This window comes from Cupressus sempervirens, chromosome 4 (genome assembly GCF_028749045.1).
Source record: "Cupressus sempervirens isolate cs-2001-9-10 chromosome 4, ASM2874904v1, whole genome shotgun sequence".
NCBI lineage: Eukaryota > Viridiplantae > Streptophyta > Pinopsida > Cupressales > Cupressaceae > Cupressus > Cupressus sempervirens.
In genome coordinates, this window is record NC_143121.1 from 105,292,099 (window position 1) to 105,314,024 (window position 21,926).

The window sequence follows — 21,926 nt, forward strand, 5'->3', positions numbered from 1 at the left end:
AAACTTCTTTGATCTTCTTTCTTTACAAACAAATTGTTTAATTTTTAATTTTCTCTGTACCTATGGAGATGGTGTTGTGTTAATATTTAAATTTTTACTGAGCCTAGCAATGAAACTGTTACCAAGACTAATAGAATAGACTAATAAGGAGCAGCTAGAGAGAAACATTAGATCATAAAAGTACATTGATATAGAACGATACAGCTCTCCCTAGCAAACCCAGGTAAAGAAACAGCGTACTGATATTATTACAGTGCTTCATTATATGACGTTGTAGACCTAAACACAAATCATTAATACTAATTAATTAGTCTGATCTGTAAACTACTATGTCTTGTGATATGCGGTAGAGGGAGAACTGCATATTCATCAGCATGGACACTGATTCTCGAAAGAATTTATTATTTAAGCACAAAGCCAAGGAAATAATTCAATATTCAAAAACGGCAATAAAGGCTCCCCAGTGTCTAAACTCTCCGGAAACCTGAATCCTGTCTTAAACTCAAAAATTGTGAAAAAAAGTTGAACTAAAAAATTGTGAGCAAAAATTCTTGAAATTTGTATGGTACTGCTAGCTTCACAATCTCATTTATTTTCTAGCGACGCTTTTGATTTTTACATTGATTCAGTATTACTGAAAAAGGTGAGCTTTAGATCGATATTTGACCGTATTCGTCCAATTCTGATTTTCTCTTGAAGCTGTATAGACCTTGTTGATCATTGATCGATGAGAATGAAATCAAACTTGATCAACTGCAGCCACTTTAACAAAGCTTGAAGAGTCCAACTCCACGATATGGATAGTAAGATCAACTGCATTATTTACCTTGTTAATTTCTGGAAGTTTATGAAGTTCAGTAGATATGGGCAAAACAGGCTCCGAGCTTCTGTAAATAAGGTAAACAACTGGCTGAGTCATTCCTAAAAGAAAGCCAATGCCATTGGGCACCTGCAAACAGAAGAATACGTTAATTAGAAAAGAGGTGCACAGCTCTTGCCAAAAATTACAGGGAAATTGTACTAGTTAAACGTAGAAGCTTACAGCTATAAAGATATCCTTGACCATCATTGAGTATGCAGACCAGACAAGTGCATTTATAGTGCTGAACAGAGAAATCAAAAAAGGCATGTACTTTACACTTTTCGTTCTGATAACATCCCCCTGCAACCATAATAGAAACTCGTCAATTTCTCTGAAAAGATGAATTCATATGCAAATTAGGAGTTTTTAACTTTTAGGGCAAGAGCTCTGTGTAGCAATAATTTGGTTTAGAAGAGTTTTCTTAGAAATCTGACTTAGGGGAACATTAATATGATTGAAAACTCACCACTACGGATAATGGGGAGGCATACATAACAATTGAAAGGATCACACCTAAAGTGCCAACCAGTCACTGCCTGACATTGTGTGCGTGCAACGCATAAACAGTGACTAGAACCACAACGATAAAAGAAACCATCATCGCAATGGCTAACCTCGCCGTTTTCACCTGCCAAACAAATTGAAGAAAATCCATGTCAAAAGAAATAGAAATATTATATTTAACTTCTTGCATAAAACCTAGTTAAGCAGTCACTATGTACAAGGTTTATAAAATCCAGTAGTCACCAGATGGCCTTCAGCTATAAACTCATAGATAGTGTAATAATATAGCCTCTCCTGCTTAGGGGCAAATGTGAGGAAGGACATCAGATAAATTATTTCCAGAACAAATCCTGCACCATTGATGGTGAGCAGCAAAATACTGTTGGGTTTAACGAATGGGGCTCCGTAAAGAAGCCAAAGGGAGCAGTTGAACAAGGTGCAGACATATGGAAGTCCTGAATACGCTTGGGTAGACTTACACTTGTATATCCTCCACAAAGTTGTCCTGCAATTTCATAAGCACGTTATTTTCATCAATAGTTAAAACATCACATTTTATTTATGGTCATTTACATTAGAATAGTTTTTGGCACAGAGAAATATGGTGTACACAGTACTTACAAAGGTGACAGAAAAAGTGCCAGTGAAGTTAGATTTCCTGCACCCCAGAACGCCACAAAACATCAGTTTGTACTCATATAGATCCAACTGAGTGAAAGTCAACTAATGAACTTAAATACTTGCTATTGCAAATGAGTAACCAGTCGTACAGATAAACTTGTGCATACAAATCAGAAAGAAAATTATAGCCAAATTTGTACATGCAAACTTCACAACAATGATAAGGTAACAAAACAATCACTCAAATAAAAAATTTGGAACGCAAGTATTAAGAAGAGGGTATTCTTGTAGGGAAGAAACTATTCATTAGAAGTTTTACCATTTGAAAAATTCAACTATTTATGACCCACTTAATCGTGGACAGTAAGAAGTTCAGAGATAGTGGTCCAGATGTCATACCCACAATTCCCACCAAAAGCTGCACAGAAAAGGCCATCGAACAAAAGAAGGAAACTGCCTTCGTTGTGCTAAGAAGGAAAAATATGTTATGCAAATTGAAATCTGCACAAGAAGAAGATGAAGCTGTGAAAAGCACTACGGTTCTAAGAGTTTTATAGGCCACATATCCTGAAGACGACAAACTTGATGTTATCATCTACGGCGGAATGTAGGAAGGAACGCGTTGGTTTCAGCTTTACACATCAGAGTTGTTGGAAACCAGCTCAAATCAAAATGGGCATGGCTTATCTTTATTCCGAGAGAGGAAACTCACCACATTTCCAGAAGATACCTCGTAAGAAAAGTACGAATGCAGTACAGAAGGGCCATATTCTACAGCAGCTAAAAGGTATGGGATACAGAGTGATTGATTGATTTTTAGAGGAATAGTTAATTTTTTTAATATATTTAATAACATATGGGACAGGGTGCCCTCCCTCATAACGATTTCTTTTCTGTTAAGACTTTTTGTAAAGATGCTACTAACCTCCCGATTGTGTAGTAAGCTACAAAGACTGGAACTGATAGCTACCCAGGCAAGTTGTAAAAGGTTGGTAATGAGATATGGAAGAGAATTCATGTGCTGGAGGAGAGAACGCACCTACTGACTAAGTTCAAGGTTAAAGTGATACATGCCTCTGCCACCACACTGAATTTTATGGCTAACATCTTTCTATGGAGGAAGGAGGCCAAGAAATCTTAAGAGTTTTCTCCTTTTTATTTTTATGATCTTTATCTGCTGATTGCTGAACTTGATATGTTGCAATGATGTTAAGCCTTTGATTATTTTTTTACTATAATTTCTCTATTTTGAATACAGGCAATATGTTTAAAGCCTGCTGAAACTTTTTTAATTATGGTTCCTAATCTTGTTTTTCTTTTACTTAGTGGTCGGAGTTAGTTTTGTTTGATGATAATCTGCTCATAGTCGACCAAGTTGTCTATTAATGAACCAGCCCCTTAATTTTGACTACTTTTAATTCAAAAACATATTAAAAAATATCTACACGCATAGAACTATTATTTCAAATAAAACTGTACTCCTCCCTGAGCAAAAACAGAGAGATTAACACAGCAGAAAAACTCAGGAAATGAGCCACAACATATCAATCCAAACTTGAGCGCTGAAAACTCTAGGCCCAACCAGTCTATTTATAGCTGAATGTACAAAGTATTCTAGAGAAGAGTTTGGTAATGTTTTTAATGAGAGTAGTTGGCAGTTGGAAGGATGGCCACCTCTAGAAACATCTTGGTCGGTGCCGACCATACTGTGCGGTGTAATTAATTTATGTTGACATCCCCCCTAAATTAATTACAATAGCTATACTAAATATCTACTATGTAAATATCCCCCCATAATCTACATATGATGGGTCCCGGCCTAAAGCCTTGTTAGGTACCCATTTACAATCTATTATCTCTTAAATACAATGGTTGGAATTCATAAGAATCCCCCCTGAATGACAACCATGAGACAATTATGTCACTGCTCTTAAGCCCAAAAGATGTCGAAGAGATACAAACTTTGCTTCACTTAAAGCCTTGGTGAATAAATCAGCAATCTGGTCCTCTGTCTTGCAATATTGAAGATGAATCACCTGTTGTTGGAGAAGATGCCTGATATAATGATGATAGACTTCAACATGTTTGGTGTGAGCATGGAACACTGGATTCTTAGACAATGATATGGCACTTTGATTGTCACAATGAAGTAGAGAAGGCCCTGCATGATGTTGCTTAAGGACTGATAGAATAGCTCATAGCCAAGTGATTTCTTTTGTTGCTTCATTTGCCGCAGTATATTCAGCTTCTATAGTGGATAGAGCTATGGTAGATTTCTTTTTACTGCACCAAGAAATGGGACCTGCACCAAGATAAACAACATAACTTGTAGTGGACTTACGATCATCCATGCATCCTGCCCAATCAGAATCTGAATAGCTGATAAGTGAAATATCTCCATGAAATGAATAATAGATGCCCATCGTTAAAGTCCCTTTCACATATCTTAGTATTCTTTTAGTAACTATCCAATGTGGGACTTTAGGTGAGCTCAAAAATCTGGAAACCACACTAACTGCAAAAGAAATATCAGGACGAGTGTGTTTTAAATATAAAAGACTACCAACTAATTGCCTATACAAGGTAGGATCAACATCTTCACCTTCCATGTCCTTGCTTAATTTCAACCCTGAAGCAATTGGAGTAGATACACTTTTACAATCTGTCATTTGAAACCTCTTCAATATGTCTAGGGCATACTTAGTTTGAGAAAGATAAAATCCATCATCTTTTTGCCATACTTGTATACCAAGAAAATAGTGTAGAAAACCAAGATCTGTCATCTCAAATGTATTTTGCAAGCTTAACTTTATCTTACTAATTTTATCCATGCTATGTCCTGTGATAATAAGATCATCAACATAAAGAACAATGATTATGATATCACCACTAGCAAATTCCTTCACATACAAATTTGGATCATGAGGACTATTATGGAAGCCTTGAATTTGAAAATATTCATCAATTTTAGCATACCAAGCCCTTGGAGCCTGTTTGAGACCATATAAAGACTTCCTTAATTTGCAAACAAAATATTCTTTCCATTGTATTTGAAATCCTTGTGGCTGAGTCATATAAACTCTTCATCAATTTCACCATTCAAAAATGCATTTTTAACATCCATTTGGTGTAAAGGCCACTTAAAATGAGCTGCTAATGCTATAATAACTCTAACAGTACTAATCTTTGCTACTGGGGCAAAAGTTTCTGTGTAATCAATCCCTTCTTTTTGTGAATACCCTTTGGCTACAAGTCTTGCCTTATGTTTTTCAATACTCCCATCTGACTTGAACTTGGTTTTATAAACCCACTTATTGTTAACCACATTCTTACCTTTTGGTAACTCTACCATTTCCCAAGTGTTGTTCTTTATCAAAGAATCATACTCATTTTTCATAGCTTCTTCCCATTCATGTTTTCCTTTGGCCTCTTCATATGTTTGAGGATCATTAGTTTTCATTATGGTGGTCATTAAAGCATAATTAATTTGATGAGTCCTTTGATAAATTTCTTGAATACTCTTGGTCTTTGGGGAAGGACTAGATTCTTCATCCATGTCAAAGGGTTCCTTAGAACTTTCACCAGTTTCAAAATCATTAGGATCTTCATGATTCTTAATGGTCACGTGTGGAATAGGAGTGGATATTGGCATATCATCAAACCCCTCATTAAACTTGACATCCCTACTTGTAAACACATCTTCTACACTAGGATCATACAACCTATATCCTTTCCTTTGGTCATCATACCCCACAAAGATGCACTTAATTCTTTTCTTATCAAATTTCTTTTCTCTAATCTCATCTGGTACATGGGCATAGGCTTCACATCCAAACACTCTAAAATACTTAACATTAGGTTTTCTTCCACTCCAAGCTTCTTGAGGAGTAATGTTTTGCAAAACATTTGTGGGAGATCTATTCAAAACATGAGATGCAATATTAATAGCTTCAGCCCATAAAAACAAAGGAAGATTCTTAGATTGTAGCATACAATGTGCCATTTCCACTAAAGTCCTATTCTTCCTTTCAGCAATACCATTTTTTTGAGGAGTATATCTAATAGTCATCTCTCTTTTGATCCCATGATGCTCACAAAATGATTTGAACCTATTGTTTACATATTCTCCACCATTGTCAGTTCTAATTCTCTTGATCTTATTTCCACTTTCATTTTCCAGAAGAGTTTTAAATATTTCAAATTTGTTAAACACTTCATCCTTTTGTTTCATGAAATAAACCCAAATTTTTCTTGAAAAATCATCAATAAATGTTAAGATATACCTAGCTCCTCCCTTTGATGTTGGATTCATAGGACCACACAAATCACTATGGATAAGTTCTAGACTTTTCTTTGCTCTCCATCTAGACCTCTCAAAAGTGTCTCTATGTTGTTTACCAACCATGCATCCTTCACACACATTTGTATTTAATTTTATCCAAGGTAATCCATTAACCATATTCATCTTTGAAAGCATAGCCAAACTTTGATAATTTAAATGACCATACCTTTGATGCCATAACTCACTTAAGGATGATCTTGTAGTGATATAAGCCTTCTTAGCAACACTAGCTTGAAATTTATATAATCCATCATTCTCAACTCCTCTAGTGACTATCTTGTATCCATCATTAATATTCTTGATTAAACACTTATCTGAATAAAATTCCACCTTATATCCATGTTGAGTTATTTGACTCACTGATAGAAGATTTTTGGCCAACCTAGGTACAAAATTCACATTAGTTATTTCCAAATTTTTACCATCATTACCTTTCATTTAAATTGTACCTATTCCTTCTATGTCATGTGAACTATCATCATCAAGAAATATTTTTGCACCTTTTGTTGCTTCTAAAGAGCTAAAGATATTTTTGTTGTGAGTTAGATGTTGGCTAGCTCCCAAATCAATATACCATGCATTACTTGAATGACCTTGAGCAGCCAAAGAAGCTATCATTATATGATGATCACCCTCTTCTTGAACAAAATTTGATTGCCTTCTTTGATTAAATCTCTTTTTCCATTTCTTAAAATATTGATCACTTTTATGCCCTTCTTTTCCACACTTGAAACATTTGATAGTATTTTCTCCTTTGAGATTATTATTGTAATTTCTCCCTTCATTTTGTGGCCTTTGATAATTTTGCCTATTTTGATTATCTCTTTGTTGAGACCACTGTCTTTGATTATTTCTATATTGATTCCCTTGATTAGGTCTTTGATTTTGATATGTTCTTTCTTGATTATAATACTTGTATTTCCCTCTGGTTACAAATGCTTGACTCTTGCTAGACTCACTTGTAAACTTGTGAAGCCTTTCTTCTTCATTTAACAAAGCACCATAGACTTCTTGCAATTTTATATTTTCAAATTTGTTAGTTAATTCTAAAGTGTGAATGAAATTATTATACTCCTTTGGAAGACTTTCAATTAAAAATTCTATGATTTCATCATCTTCGTACTCAACCTTCATCATTGCAAGCTGATTTCTTAAGTTTTTCAATCTAGCAATATGATCATTCATGCTATCTCCTTCTTTCATTTTCAAATGAGTTAATTGCCTCTTAATATCCATTTCTTTTAACTTACTTGTTCTTTCATACATTGTTTGTAAAGTTTCCCATATTGCCTTTGTTGTTTTTAAACCTTGAACATGAGGCCTAATCCCTGGACTAATTTGCCACAAAAGTGTAGCACGTGCATTCATATCTTTTTTATTCCATTTATCAAGTTTATCTTGATCCTCAGGTTCTTCTTCTTTGATTAGTTCCCATAAATATTTCATTTGTAAAATTAACTCCATCTCACATTTCCAATTAGCATAATTTGATCCATCCAAATTTTCACTAACCACAAGACTAGACATCTCATTGGCAGCCATAGTTAAATTCCAATCAATTACCGACACACATGCACTCAATCACATAAGCATCAAGTATGTAGCAAAGACCATGCCTTGATATTGGCCTTCTTATGAACCTATCAAAACAAAGACTTCTAAAATTACCACTTTCAACTTTCCACACAAATCTTTCAAAGTGCTCTTTATAATATCTTTCAAATGTACTTGATTACTATATCACCAAACAACCATTAAACACACACAATTTGTATCTTCAAATGAAACAGTCTCAACCACATATAGTATCTCAAAAGATTAGTAAAATAACAAAAGCATACAACACTCGAACTGTGTTAAAAATCTTCGCAGAAGCTTAACAAATAGTAAAATTCTGCCCCGAACAGCAACTTGTTTTTCCAATATTCTATAAATCAAACTATTCTCCAACTGCACCAACACACATATCTATTCATCAAAAATGTTTAGCTGAAATCAAACGTACCTTCAGCACTTTCCTTGATTCGTTTAATTCTCCCTCAGCTCACAGTGCAAATTGGTATTCACTAATCGCCAATGCAACTTTATAATGGGGGGCAACCTTCTCACAATGATCTTCCTTAACACAATCTCCTTTCTTCACACTGATCACAATCTTTCAATCATGGCTTTGATACCATGAACAAAAATAGAGAGATTAACACAGCAGAAAAACTCAGCAAATGAGCCACAACATATCAATCCAAACTTGAGCACTGAAAACTCCAGGCCCAGCCATTCTATTTATAGCTGAATGTACAGAGTATTCTAGAGAAGAGTTTGGTAATGTTTTTAATGAGAGTAGTTGGCAGTTGGAAGGATGGCTGCCTCTAGAAACATCTTGGTCGGTGTTGACCATACTGTGCGGTGTAATTAATTTATGTTGACACTCCCCATTCACTCAAATACACATAGATTTCATGGCAGCTACACCAATTTGCATTTTAATGTAGAAATGACAGCAAAATGCAGTCAAACCGGTATTCTCACTAAACCCTTTCACCAATGTTTTACACAGTTTTGCAGATCCAGGCTGTAAATGTAGTAGCCTTTATCGTTCATTTGATTTTTCACCATTTTTTCTGGCACTCGGTCCATTTGTTCTTGATTTCGTGTGTTTTGTTTAGTTTTGTTCTCGATTTCGTGTATTTTGTTTAGTTTTGTGTGCCTGTCTCAGTCTATGCTATTGTTCAAGGGCACTGTTCAATCATAGCTATGTTTTTTTTAAGGAAAATGTGTTGGATGTGAAGTCTAACTGTCATGTCTATTTATTTCACATTCTTCTTATTTGTCTCTTCATCTTTTCTTGAAGAACTAATATAGAAATATAAGGGCAAAGCCCTGTTTATGTAAGCTACAATGACTGAATAATATTTTTTTTCTGCTCTCGGTGTGGATGTAGCCATAGTTATGGTGAACCACCATATATCTTGTGTCTCGTCTCTATTTTGTATATTCTCAGTTTATCTCTTAAATTAACAAAATGAAGTGTATAAATTCTTTTCTTCCTTCAAAAGCCTAGATGTGTGCAAAAAATTTTAGAACATGCTTTTAGCTTGGATTTAATAGCATCATGTAACATGAGGGGATAGATGTCTAGCTTCGTGTAAGGATTACAGTCTCACAAGTAATAACCCATCCACATTCGCAAGCTGTGCAACACTAACATTCAGTTTGGTCCCATGTCATTCGAATTATTGCTCTAGAAAGTTTGTAGGCTACATTTTAAATTATAGCTTTGGTTTATTAGTGTTTTGATACTTCAACGATTAAATCTTATTTGATTTTTATTAAATATAAATATAAATAATATGTTTTTTCAAATATGGAGGTACTAGACCTTCAATGATTATAGAAGATAAAGTTTGAAATAAAGATAGGTAAATTAAAGGTCATTAATCAGTTAGAAGAACAAGAGCTCTAGAGAGCTCTAGTCCCACTTCATGAATTACAATGAGAAAATTTCAAGATTTTAAAGAAAAAAATGTTTCGTAATTAACAAAAAAGAAAATATCGAAATTGAAAAATAGTTAAAAAAATTCATAGCATTAAATTAATTCATAAAGTAATAAAAAGGTAAAAATTTAGTTTTAAAATACTTAGAAAATTTAGAAAAGAGTCTAATGACAACTTATGAAAGGGTTTAGGTTAAGTGTTAATTAAACAAAATAATAACAATTAATTTTAATAAGTATTATTAATTAGTGTAAGCTTTGACACATTACCTATTAAAAGATAATTAGAAAATATAATTAATATGTTTTAAAAGTTTAAAAAACATGTTAAAAAAGGTTTATATAATTTATTATTGTAACTCATTTCAAAAAATAAGTAAATGTATAAGAAAACTAGAAATATTAATAGTAGATATGTTTCTAAGTTTCAATAATAATAATTATTTAAAAAAATAAAATGATGTATATTATTTTTGACATATATTAGAAAAATCTTTAATTATTTATCTTTTTTGTATTAGCAATAGCATTACTTTCAAGTTAAAAAACTTAATAATCACATAAAAAATACATATTGAAAATAAATACATATACATATTTTCCTATGAATGATGGGCCGAATTGATAAGGAAAAAAATTCTTACTTTTAACCAAAATACAATGCTACATCATCCCTTAAATTATGCACCATTTAATTACTTTTTAAGGTTTTACCATTGACTAGTCATAATAATCACAGTGAAGATATTCTCTCATTAAAATATAAAATATAATGATAAAGATGCAAATATTAGAGTTAAAACATGTGAATTTAGAGTTAAAACACCTAGAGTGAAATCATAATTAAGTAACCACTATGACCGCTTTAAATTTCTACATATTTGTTTTGACAATTATTTTTAATGTTTTATTACTACGAATATAAACCCTAGAAAAATTATAGGAACCAAAATATAGAGATACAAAAAGTTGAATTTAACAATAAATGATGAACCAAACATTAGGAATTGAGGCAACATAATTTTGACTTGGACACCTCAACTCATCAACAAAGAGAATTGGGTGTAACAAAATTATGATGAAGGGCTTGATTCCTTTCCAACTACATTATTTTTCAACTAAGATCTAACTTTGACTAACTTTTTTGATAATCTCTCCTTGAACATTCCATCTTTCATGTACTTCTCAGATATTTATCTCCTTGAAATGGATTGGAACATATTGCTAATGACTTTGTCACTTTCAAATTTCCTCATATTGAACTTCCTTTGCCATGTTCTTAGATTTTTGGATTTGATCTTTGATCTTTGATATTTGAACCTTCTAACAATTATAAGCTAATTACAATCTGTAATCCTTCACATCTCAATATCACTACAATAAATAATCATTGCGTCACACCTTATAAAAATCCCCAACTCTAAGCCCTTTTATACAAGTATTTTTTTCACTTTAGAGTTAAAATTAGTTACAACATGTCAGCCATAAAATATTGAGAAATTATGGAGTTTGTACAATACTTCCTTGATCAGTCACCATAAACTAACAATCTCCCACTTAGGGACTAATCAAGCTCCACAATAGACAACATGTTACTTTTGTAATCCTTCTTCATATGTCTATACATCTTGCATGCATGACATTTACCTTTGAATTATTTTTTGATGGCTCACCCCAACACATCATATCTTGGAGAAAAGTATTTGTTGTGAAACTCTTGCATCATGGACAAAATCCATGATCACTCAAAATATCTTGCCTTTGAGAAAATAGTTGTCACATAATTCTTCCATCATGAAAAAAATTCATGACCACTAAAAAAGTCATGCATTGGAGAAAAATGGCTATTGTGGAATCCTTCCATCATGGATAAAATCCATGACCACTCAAAAAAATCACCTTGGAGAAAGATGGTTGTTGTAAAATTCTTCCATTGTGGATAGAGTCCATGACTACTAAAGATTTCTTCCAACAAGAAAACTAAATTTTTTAGAAAAAATGGCTAGGTGTTTGAAAACTGAAGAATTGTCTAAGTGTTGGAAAACTTCTCCTCCATATCTCAAATTTCACCTTCCAAGTGTTGGGAATTTCTCCTTCATGGAAGAAAAAATGGCTAAGTGTTGGAAAATTTCTCCTCCAAGAAAGAAAAAATGACTTAGTTTAAAAAAAAATTTCCATCATGCAAGAGAAAAATGACTAAGTGTTTTAAATTTTTCCTTCATGGAAAATGAAAAATGATTAAGTGTTCAAAAATTTCTTCTCCATTGAACAAATTTCAAAGAATAGATAATATTTGTTTAACTGTGAAATTTGGTGAAGTGTTGGACATTTCTTATTCATGGAAGAAAAGATGGTCAAGTGTTGGAAATTTCTCCCTCATGGATGGGAAAATGGAAAAGTGTTGAAAATTTCTCATCGAGATCTCAAATTTAATCCTCTTCTAGTGTGCACTTGTAACTAAAATATTAATTGATGATGATAAATAAAAAGAAGGAATTCTTCAAAAACATAAGAAAATGTTAAATAGTGAATTTAAAGCATTTGAAGGAAAATGTGTGAAGAGAGAGAAAGGGAGAATTTTTGGAGAAATATAATATTATTCCAAAGTGAGAGAGAATATGTAATAGGTATATATGTTTTAGTTTTGAATTTCTTGCACAATTCTTATATCAATTATTTTTATTTTGCAGGAGGAGAAAGCTCTTGTTCTAAAAATTCAAGAAAGGTACTCAAATCCAAAAGTCTAGTACCAACATCCTCTTCAACCTCAAATTTAAAACATTTATCCTCTTGAACAATCTTGACCATTCAACCAAAGTAAACAGCAACCATAAAGAGATGCACATACACAATTACACCAGATATGTTGACTAGGGAAACCCTTGATTAGAGGGAAAACCTTAGTGGGAATGATACCCACAAAATGATGCAATAATATGAATATTCCTTTTTAGAGGATGGACCCTGTTAGGAGTCTTATTACAACATTTAGTACAAAGTGTCCATGTTAGGATACTTTGCATCCTTATTAGGAGATTCCAACCGTATTAGGAGTTATGGAAGGTAGCTAAACTCACTATCCAAAAAACTTTAGGATTAGATGAACGAACCCACTATCCAATTGACCTCAATACTATTCCTTTCAGAATGATCAGTACTACATTTGACCTCATTTTTCTACCAAAATTTTCGACCATCAACTAAAAAAGTTTAGGTTGGTCAAAATGTAGAAGGCAAATTTTATTTTATTTTACCTCTAAGCCCCGTGTTGGTCAAAATTTTGACCAACACGGGGCTTAGATATTAAAAATTAAAACATTTCCCATGCACGGGATCATTCCTTCTTTCTTGCCATCTCTACTTCCTCTACCGCTTTTCGACTCCATCTGAGAGATTGTAAATTCTCTAAATTGCTGCCTCTTGTTAGTAGTTTTCCAATTATTACTTTGATCCATTCTCTACATGACCTCCTTATCTACGAGTCCACTATACAAACCCCCTCTGTGGACTAGTGAGATCTTTGCTTGGATTTAGTGCAACCCTATTACAGGAAAAATAATAGTGGAATTGAAGGATCGTATAGAGCTTTGAAATGATGAAATGGAAGAGAACCAATAATCACAAAGTCTTCTCATTGTGCATTCTTCATAAAAGAAGAACTAACCAATGTAGGATGAAGTATTTCAATCATTTCATCTTCTACAGTCATTTCAATCCCCTGTTAAAAGTTGGTGAGATAATGGACAACCTCAAACTTTACTCAGGGTATAAGTTATACTGCCTTCTAAAGATTTAAAATATCAAATTTGAGAATGATGTGTTTATTTCTTCTTTTCTTGTCGATTATAATAATACTACAATGCTAATTATTTTTCCATTCAAGAGAAACTATAACTTAATAAATGGACTAACTATTTTCAGCTTTGACAAGCTCTCATAACTCAGAATATCATCATAGAGATGCCTACTGGACTCATTGCTATTGAGGACACACCCTTTTTATAGTAGCAAAATTCATAGGAGCTAGCATAGAAATCTCAAGAAATTGGAATTGTATGCTTAGTATGGTTGAGCCTACATGCCCTATAAATTCTAATTGCTGCCAGTGGTTTCTCTTCAACATCAGCTTCCAAGCATGGCCCCTTGTTGTGGACTTGTCATCAGTTAAATAGTTGGTGATAACATGGACATGGAGGTTTTGCAATGTTGCAATGGCCTGAAATATGTGCCCCACTTATGAGATACCTCCCAAACTTAAACAACAACCTTAATTAGTGAATCCTCAAGATTACCAAGTAGTAAGCATGAGTGTTTTGTAACTTAATACAACCATGGAAGTCAAGGCAATGCTTTTCCATTGCTTGATTAGTATAACATCCTTGTAGATACTTACCTTCTTTTTGAAAATTTGATAATCTTTAAAGGGAAACAATAGTAGGATGGGCAGCAACTGGATGAGAGTAAGGAGAAATCCCAAGGGGCTTGATTATGGCAGAGCTCATGGGATCTTCATTATAGAAATATCTTCAACAGACTGCTAAGCTTTAGGGTTTTGAGGTCTGTTGGATTGGGGATGGGAAGAAGGGTTGGTCTAGGATTTTTATACTAGTCCAATTCCTTTTTATCATAAGAATTTTTGTTATGGTGGAAAGTTTATAAGAGCCAAGGTTGCCAAGCAATTCTTTAAATCATCTTTTAGCACTTACTGCATCTCATTGATGCTCACAAAGGTATTGCACTAGAATTTCCTAGGATAGGATGCTTACCCATGAACTGATCCAACTCATAAAGATTACTTGAAACTATGTAGTTGAATCCCAATAAATCATCACATAATTTAGCACATTGTGAAAACATCACCTATATATTTTTGAAATTGGTTGAGAATATGATGATGGTCTCCCAGCATTTGAGTTTCCCATCTTTCAAATTGCATCCTGAATAGAGTCTTGCAAGAATCAGGAGTTTTTCTTAGTAAAAACCATAGAAATTTAATGGGTGTAAGCCTTTATAAGACCCTACCACATGGCTGCCAATAATGGCATGTTCTAATGGTTAAGTTGTTATGTTGTTATCCTTGCCATCAAGGTTCAGATCTCATGGGGATGAGGTCCCCTGTTTGTGGCCTCACTGGTTCATAGCTCTAGGTCAAAAGCGTTTACCCCTCTTTTTTAAAAAAAAAAAGACCCTACCACATGGCTAAAGCTTTAGTACCGTTGTTTGTCTCTAAATTGAGGCATTAGTGGAATAAACTAGCTACTTTTTCCTTAGCATTCTAGCATATGACTCTATAGATCCAAGATTGTCATTGGATGCCTCACCAGTGTTTCACTTTGCTAAGAGTGATCTCTAGGAGACAACAAAGCATAATTTAGGTTCTATTTTAGAAATTTTTCCCATTGGGGTTAAAATATTGAGATTCTAAATCTGAAGAGAGAATGAATATTTACTTCAAAATATTATATTAGATTGTTGCCAGCCAAATAGTCAAGCTTTAATATATATGTGAAAGTGCTTTCCAAATGCTAGAAACTGGATAAGGATAAAGGTTGCATGCAATTTAGGGTATCCTACATTGGTCTGTAGTTAAAACATTTCATAGAACTAAGAGCAATTGGAAAACTGATATTCTTACCATGGTGACATCTATATCCAAATCTAAATGGAAAATAATGTAGTATTTAATGTTTGTAGTGAGTTTAACTAAAAATACAACATCATGGAAAAAGTAGCCCCACAAAGTCCTTGTGCTTCATCTTTCTGAGCATCACCTAGATCCAATGAGTGGTAAGTATTCCATTCAATCTTATGAGAGATTGGTTCATGTGAATCACTACTCATGAAACATGGGTCAATGAGTTGGACTCAAACTACATAGTTGAATCTTGATGGCAATATCACAATGGAGAGTAGTTTTTGTTGTCATCATCCTGCTTGTTGACCTGCACACCATCATTTTTGGGCTTATAACATAAATTATCAACTTCTCTCCTAGAGTTGATAGTGTCATATTCAGGGCTCAAGAATTTTTGAAGTTTTTGTCTTTTATTATTAGTTCCTTTATTTTTTTATTCTAATTTATTGGACATATATGGTGGTCAAGCCATTTTCTAGAGATCTTAGTCTTGAATCTATTTCATAAATTGAATAGTGGAGGACCCTTTCTTTATGAATGCAACTTCTTAACATTACATTACAACTGTTTACAATTGTTTGGACCATTTAAAGAGAATCTTATATTTTTTTTAATCCCAATTTTGTTTCTTCCTTAAGGGAGACCTGAATGTGGTAGTCTTGGCTTTTATCTCGAGTCCTTGAGCTATTGTAATTTCCTTAAGAAAGGTCAAGTACATGTCAGGAAATATTGGTGGTTTGCCTAAGGTGCCAGGAATTAAGATAGATCATAATGGTAAAGATCATTGAGAATGTGCCATATAGAAATCAAAAAATTTCTTCAAAATTTTAATATTTTTTGTGGACATTGGCTTTAGCGCAATAAAGAAATTGAGACAGTTTAATGAAATAAAAAGTGAAAAGATTATTTAGTATTCTCTGAGAGTTATTTGTTCTTCTTTATTAAAATATGTTAATTTTTGAAGATAAGACCTGTTAGATTGTGGTGACTGATCAAGAAAGTATTGTACATACTTCATAAGTAGCTGACATGGTAGCCGACATGTTATAACCCTAAAGCGGTTTAATACTTGTATAAAAGGGCTTAGGGTTGGGTATTTTTCATAGAGTTGTGATACAAAATTGGTTCTTGCAGTGGTATTGAGCTGTAAGGGATTACAGATTGTAATCAGGTTGTAATCACTGGATTGTAATAAGATCGGACTTCCTATTTGGTGGACGTAGCCCAGGGATTGGGTGAACCATGTTAAATCTTGGTGCCTTGTGTTCATTTCTGTGTGTTCTATTATTTTTTCTGTTATTGGTTATATTTGCATGTATTTTTTTATTTATGTCTGTGGTTTATCCTAACAAGACCTGAAAACTATAGAGGAATTTCTATACTGATCGGATGGTCAGAATCATTCTCTTAATTTGTTGCAAATTCTTTTCTAGACATCTCTTTGAGTAATGTGCTTTGCAATTTGAAAAGAGCTAACAACAATGCATCCATAATAATGGGTGATATTATCTGAATTCAATTCTCTAGTTATTTTATTACAGCATGCTTTTGCTTTGCTTTACTATTATCTAGCTGAAGCTAATAGTCTGTTCTCATTCCCCAAATAGACATGAAAGACACTAAATTTTTTATTTGGAAATTTTTGAATTCTTTCTCTGCTTTCTATTGCTGGGAATTAAGATTTAGATCTTGATATGAATGTTACGATCAATTCTTAAATAATTTTGGATACAGAACATGCGTAGATACAATACATTCTTATCTTTTTGCACATCCAAATTTAATGAGAAAAAGTTGACTGGCTATATTGTTATATTTGTCCTCCTATGTACTTTTGGATTCCATTATCCTTTCTCTAAATATTGCCAATTATTTATGCACGAGTCTATTTTATTGGTGGGTAAAGATGGATGTTTGATGGGGACACAACCCACGAACAGAATAGACACAACAGAAAAGGGAAATTCTATTAACTGAGAAAATAAGCTAGTACAAACAATACAGAGAAAATAAACTTCAAAACAATGCCAAGAATCTCCTTAAATAGATCCCGGAGGGTTAAGGACTAGGAATACATTCTAGAAAGTGCTAGTGGACATCCACCGACCAAATAGAAGGCTCCAAAAGCTATGTTAGAAGTCGGCGCAAATCTAGAAGAATCTAGAAATGGTAATTGAACTTCTAGGAGGCATAACTTTTGAACCGTAGCTCTGATTAACAAACCGTTTACATTTTTGGAAAGCTCTCGAAGCGCTCTATAACCCTATGGACCAGATTTCCTCGTCCCCCATTTTTTGGCCCTTTTTGAGGTCATTTAATGCCCCTAACCTGACTTTGAAGCATTCTTAGGAGGTCTCCAAAACCTGAAAAACTGCGATAACTTTCAAACCGTGGGGCCTTTTGACCTGATTCTTTTTTTGGAATGCTCTAAATAAAAATTACATTCATTTGGCCAATTCACACCTTCTAGGTCACCAAAATGATGGCCAAATTACATGCTCCTATTTTTTCAAGATTTTCTAGCTCACTGATAGTGGAACTGTGAGAGTTGGAACCTTTATTTGGCCCAAATGGGTATCCAAAAATGAAAACACATGAAACAGAAACTAAGTCTAAGTACATTTTTTCGGGTGACACAGGATTTCCCTTATACCTCTGGATGCTCCTACATCAAACACCCAGGGTAGATTGAAAAGTGACCTTGTCACTTTATGAATGGTAAAGGAAATCCCGAATGGGAAACCTTAGCTACTGAAATCCAAGTTGAATCCTCGATCGGTCGTCCTTTCCATTTGACCAAATACTCTTCATACTACCTACTTTTGGTACTCCTACCCACATAATGATCTAGAATGTCTTCTATCTCCTCCTTCTTAGAAGCAGGAATTGGACATGGCTCTAATACTGGCTCGTCATCTGCACCATCATCATGGTACTCTTTTAAATCTACAATGTTGAAAATAGGAGAAATGTGAATATCATCTAGCAGCTCCACCTCATATGCAATTCTTGAGTCATGTTTCTTCAGAATTTTACAAGGGCCAAATTTCTTCATTTTCAGCTTGTTGTAAGTACCAACTTGAAATCTTTCTTTTCGTAAGTGCACCATGACTAGATCCCCTAATTGGAATTCCTTATGTCTTCTCCTTTGATCAGCCCTAGCTTTATACTCTTGATTCATATTGGTAATGTGTGCTTGAACCTCCTCATGTAGATGCTTGATATGTTTAGCAAATTCCTTAGCTTTAGCACTTGTCCTCTCCCCTTGTTCTATCTTCCTCAATTCTAGTGCAGTCCTTGGGCTACTTCCATATACAATTTGGAATGGTGATTTTCTAGTACTCCTATTTATAGAGTTATTGTAAGAAAACTCTACTTGTGGTAGAATCAAATCCCATCCCTTGGGCTTATCCCCAACTAAACATCTCAGCAAATTGCCCAGACTTCTGTTTACCACTTCTGTTTGGCCGTCAATTTGTGGGTGATGCGTGGAACTGAATTTCAAGTCTGTTCTCAACTTTTTCCACAATGTCCTCCAGAAATACCCCACAAATTTAGTATCTTTGTCAGAAACTATACTCCTTGGAAGACCATGTAGTCTTACCACCTCTCTGAAGAACACGTCTGCAATATGGACAACATCATGAGTTTTGTGGCATGGAATGAAATGTGCCATTTTGGAGAACCTATCAACCACCATGAATACTGAGTCATTACCCCTTTGTGTCCTTGGAAATCCAAGAACAAAATCCATACTTATGTCCTCCCATGGCCTTGACGGAATAGGCAATGGCTGATATAGGCCAGTATTGTGACTAAACCCCTTGGCAACTTGAAAAACTTGGCAACTTTGTACGAACTTCTTCACATCCTGTGAAATTTGACGCAAAAAATAATGTTCTCTAAGAATGGCAATGGTCTTATCTCAACCAAAATGTCCTGCCATCCCTCCACTGTGTTTCTCCTTAATCAGATTTTCCCTCATGGAACTTCTTGGAATGCACAATTGACTACCCTTGAACAACATGCCATCCTGAATCAAATAGTCTAACCACTTGGTTCTATCCACAGCAACAGGTTCTTTACAAGCTTTCCATGCTTCAGCAAAATTAGGATCCTCGGGGTACAAATTCTTGATTTCATCAAACCCAACTACTTCAACCTGCATTGTTGTAAGCAACAACTGTCTCCTACTTAGTGCATCTGCAACCCTGTTAGATTTTCCACTCCTATGCTTCAACACAAGTGTATAGCTCTGCAAGAACTCTACCCACTTCATATGCCTCTGATTCAATTTACCTTGACTATTTAGGTACTATAATGCCTGATGATCAGTATACAAAAAAAATTCCTTTGGAAATAAATAATGCCTCCATTTCTTTAAGGCCTGAACTATTGCACAGAACTCTTGATCATAAACAGAATACTTCTTCTTTGCATCATTGAATTTTTCACTAAAATATGCAATAGGCTTACCTTCCTGGCTTAATACAGCCCCAATAGCACTGCCACTAGCATCACAATCCACCTGGAACACTTTTCTAAAATTTGGAAGTGCCAACATAGGCTGTTCTGTCACCTTCTTCTTCAGCAATTCAAAATTTCTCGCAGCTGCTGCAATCCATTTGAACTCTTTTCTATCCCCTCTTATTGTATCAGTTAGGGGTGCACATATGCCACTGAAATTCTTAATAAACTTCCTGTAAAAACTAACCAGACCATGAAATGATCTTACCTCAGTAGCAGACCTCGGAGTAGGCCATTCAAAGATGGCTTTTACCTTCTCTAGATCCATTTTGAGACCTTCAGGTGATATAACAAACCCCAAATAGACTAACTCCCTTTTTGCAAAGTTACACTTCTTCAGATTAATTAACAGTTTCTCTTCCCTTAGCCTTTCAAGGACACTACGAATATGAAATAAATGTTCTTCCAAAGTCTTGCTGAAAATTTAAATATCATCCAAATAAACAATAACAAATTTTCCCAAGAACTTCTTAAGTACCTCATTCATGAGCCGCATGAAGGTGCTTGGGGCGTTTGTTAATCCAAAGGGCATGACTAACCACTCATTAAGAACCTCCTTGGTCTTGAAGGTTGTTTTCCACTCATCTCCTTCTTGAATCTGTATCTGGTGATAACCACTCTTTAGATCTATCTTTGTGACGTACTGAGCTCCACTCAAGTAGTCCATAATATCATCCATCCTTGGCAAAGGAAACCGGTACTTGATGGTGATCCTATTTATAGCTCAAGAATTTGTACACATTCTCCACTCTTCATCCTTCTTTGGTGCGAGTACTGCAGGTACTTCACATGGACTCAGGCTCTCTCAAATCAAGCCCTTCCTCAACAACTCCTAAACCTATCTATTTAGCTCCTCTATTTCAGTAGGAGTCATCCTGTGAGCAGCCTTGTTAGGAAAACTAGCTCCTGGAATTAGATCTATCTGATGACTAATTTGCCTTACTGGTGGCAATCCATCTGGAACATTATCAGAGATAATATCTCCAAAATCCCCTAGTAAATCTGAAACTTCAAGTGGCATTTCACTACTACGTTCTTTATCTTTCCTAGGAATCAAAGCATAGCACATATGCTGATGTTTCATGCCATCTAAAAACTTCCTTTCATCAACAAGACATATCCTAGCACTGCTACATACCTTTTTAGCTTCCTTTTTCATGGGCTTCAATTTGTGGTGAACTCCATCCTTTGTCAGAGAGTATGTATTTGCATGCCCATCATGTACTGCATGTCTATCAAACTGCCATGGTCTACCCAACAATAGATGGGCAAACATCCATTGAAATAACATCACAGAGAACTTCATCATGGTAACTCCCAATTTTGAATTTCACTAAACATTGTTCACTTACCAGGACCTTATGATCATCTTTTACCCAAGCAATCTGATAGGGCTGGGGATGTTTCTCCCTCTTGAGCTTCAACTTAGAGACCATCTCTTCTAATACCAAGTTATCATTGCTACCACCATCAATGATCACGTCACAACATTTATCCTCACACTTGCATCTGGTACGGAAAAAACTCCTCCGTTGTCCTGGTTCAATCTCACTACTTAGTAGGACTCTTTCATTTACCAAGGTCTCTCCTCTTTTTTCATCCTTTGAATGTGATGATTATGCATCCTCATCCACATGAGCAACCCTAGCTTGGACCTTAGCTCTCTTATCTGTCCTTCCTTTTCGTCAAGGGCATTCAAAGGCACGATGACCTTCTTCATTGCAATGGAAAAAAGTACCATGGAAGCCTCCTCTTCCTTGTCCATGTCCTCTACCTCTTCCTCTCTAATTTCCAAAGTCTTGGTCACGGGAGTGGTTGAAACCCTCATTCCTCTGGTTCCTGCTAGTACCCTCATCTTCATTTTTCTTTTGGGTTTCATTGCAACCTCTAGATGACCTACCGCTTCCCCTTCGTCCTTGACCGTGCCCTCTTTGTCTTCCT

At 34.7% G+C, this 21,926-nt stretch overlaps 2 pseudogenes across 1 annotated transcript; one reads left to right on the forward strand and one right to left on the reverse strand.

The window, feature by feature from the left end:
- Positions 1 to 522: 522 nt before the first annotated feature.
- On the reverse strand, positions 523 to 2,497 carry LOC149560164 (bidirectional sugar transporter SWEET16-like; annotated as a pseudogene). The gene is made up of 6 exons (XR_016363334.1): positions 2,387 to 2,497; positions 1,988 to 2,024; positions 1,657 to 1,871; positions 1,329 to 1,492; positions 1,043 to 1,162; positions 523 to 949 (listed from the first exon to the last, which is right to left on the reverse strand). The product of XR_016363334.1 is annotated as a bidirectional sugar transporter SWEET16-like (transcript).
- A 162-nt stretch (positions 2,498 to 2,659) lies between these two features.
- Positions 2,660 to 21,926, forward strand: part of LOC149560165 (inorganic pyrophosphatase TTM1-like) — a 31,792-nt pseudogene continuing 12,525 nt past the window's right edge.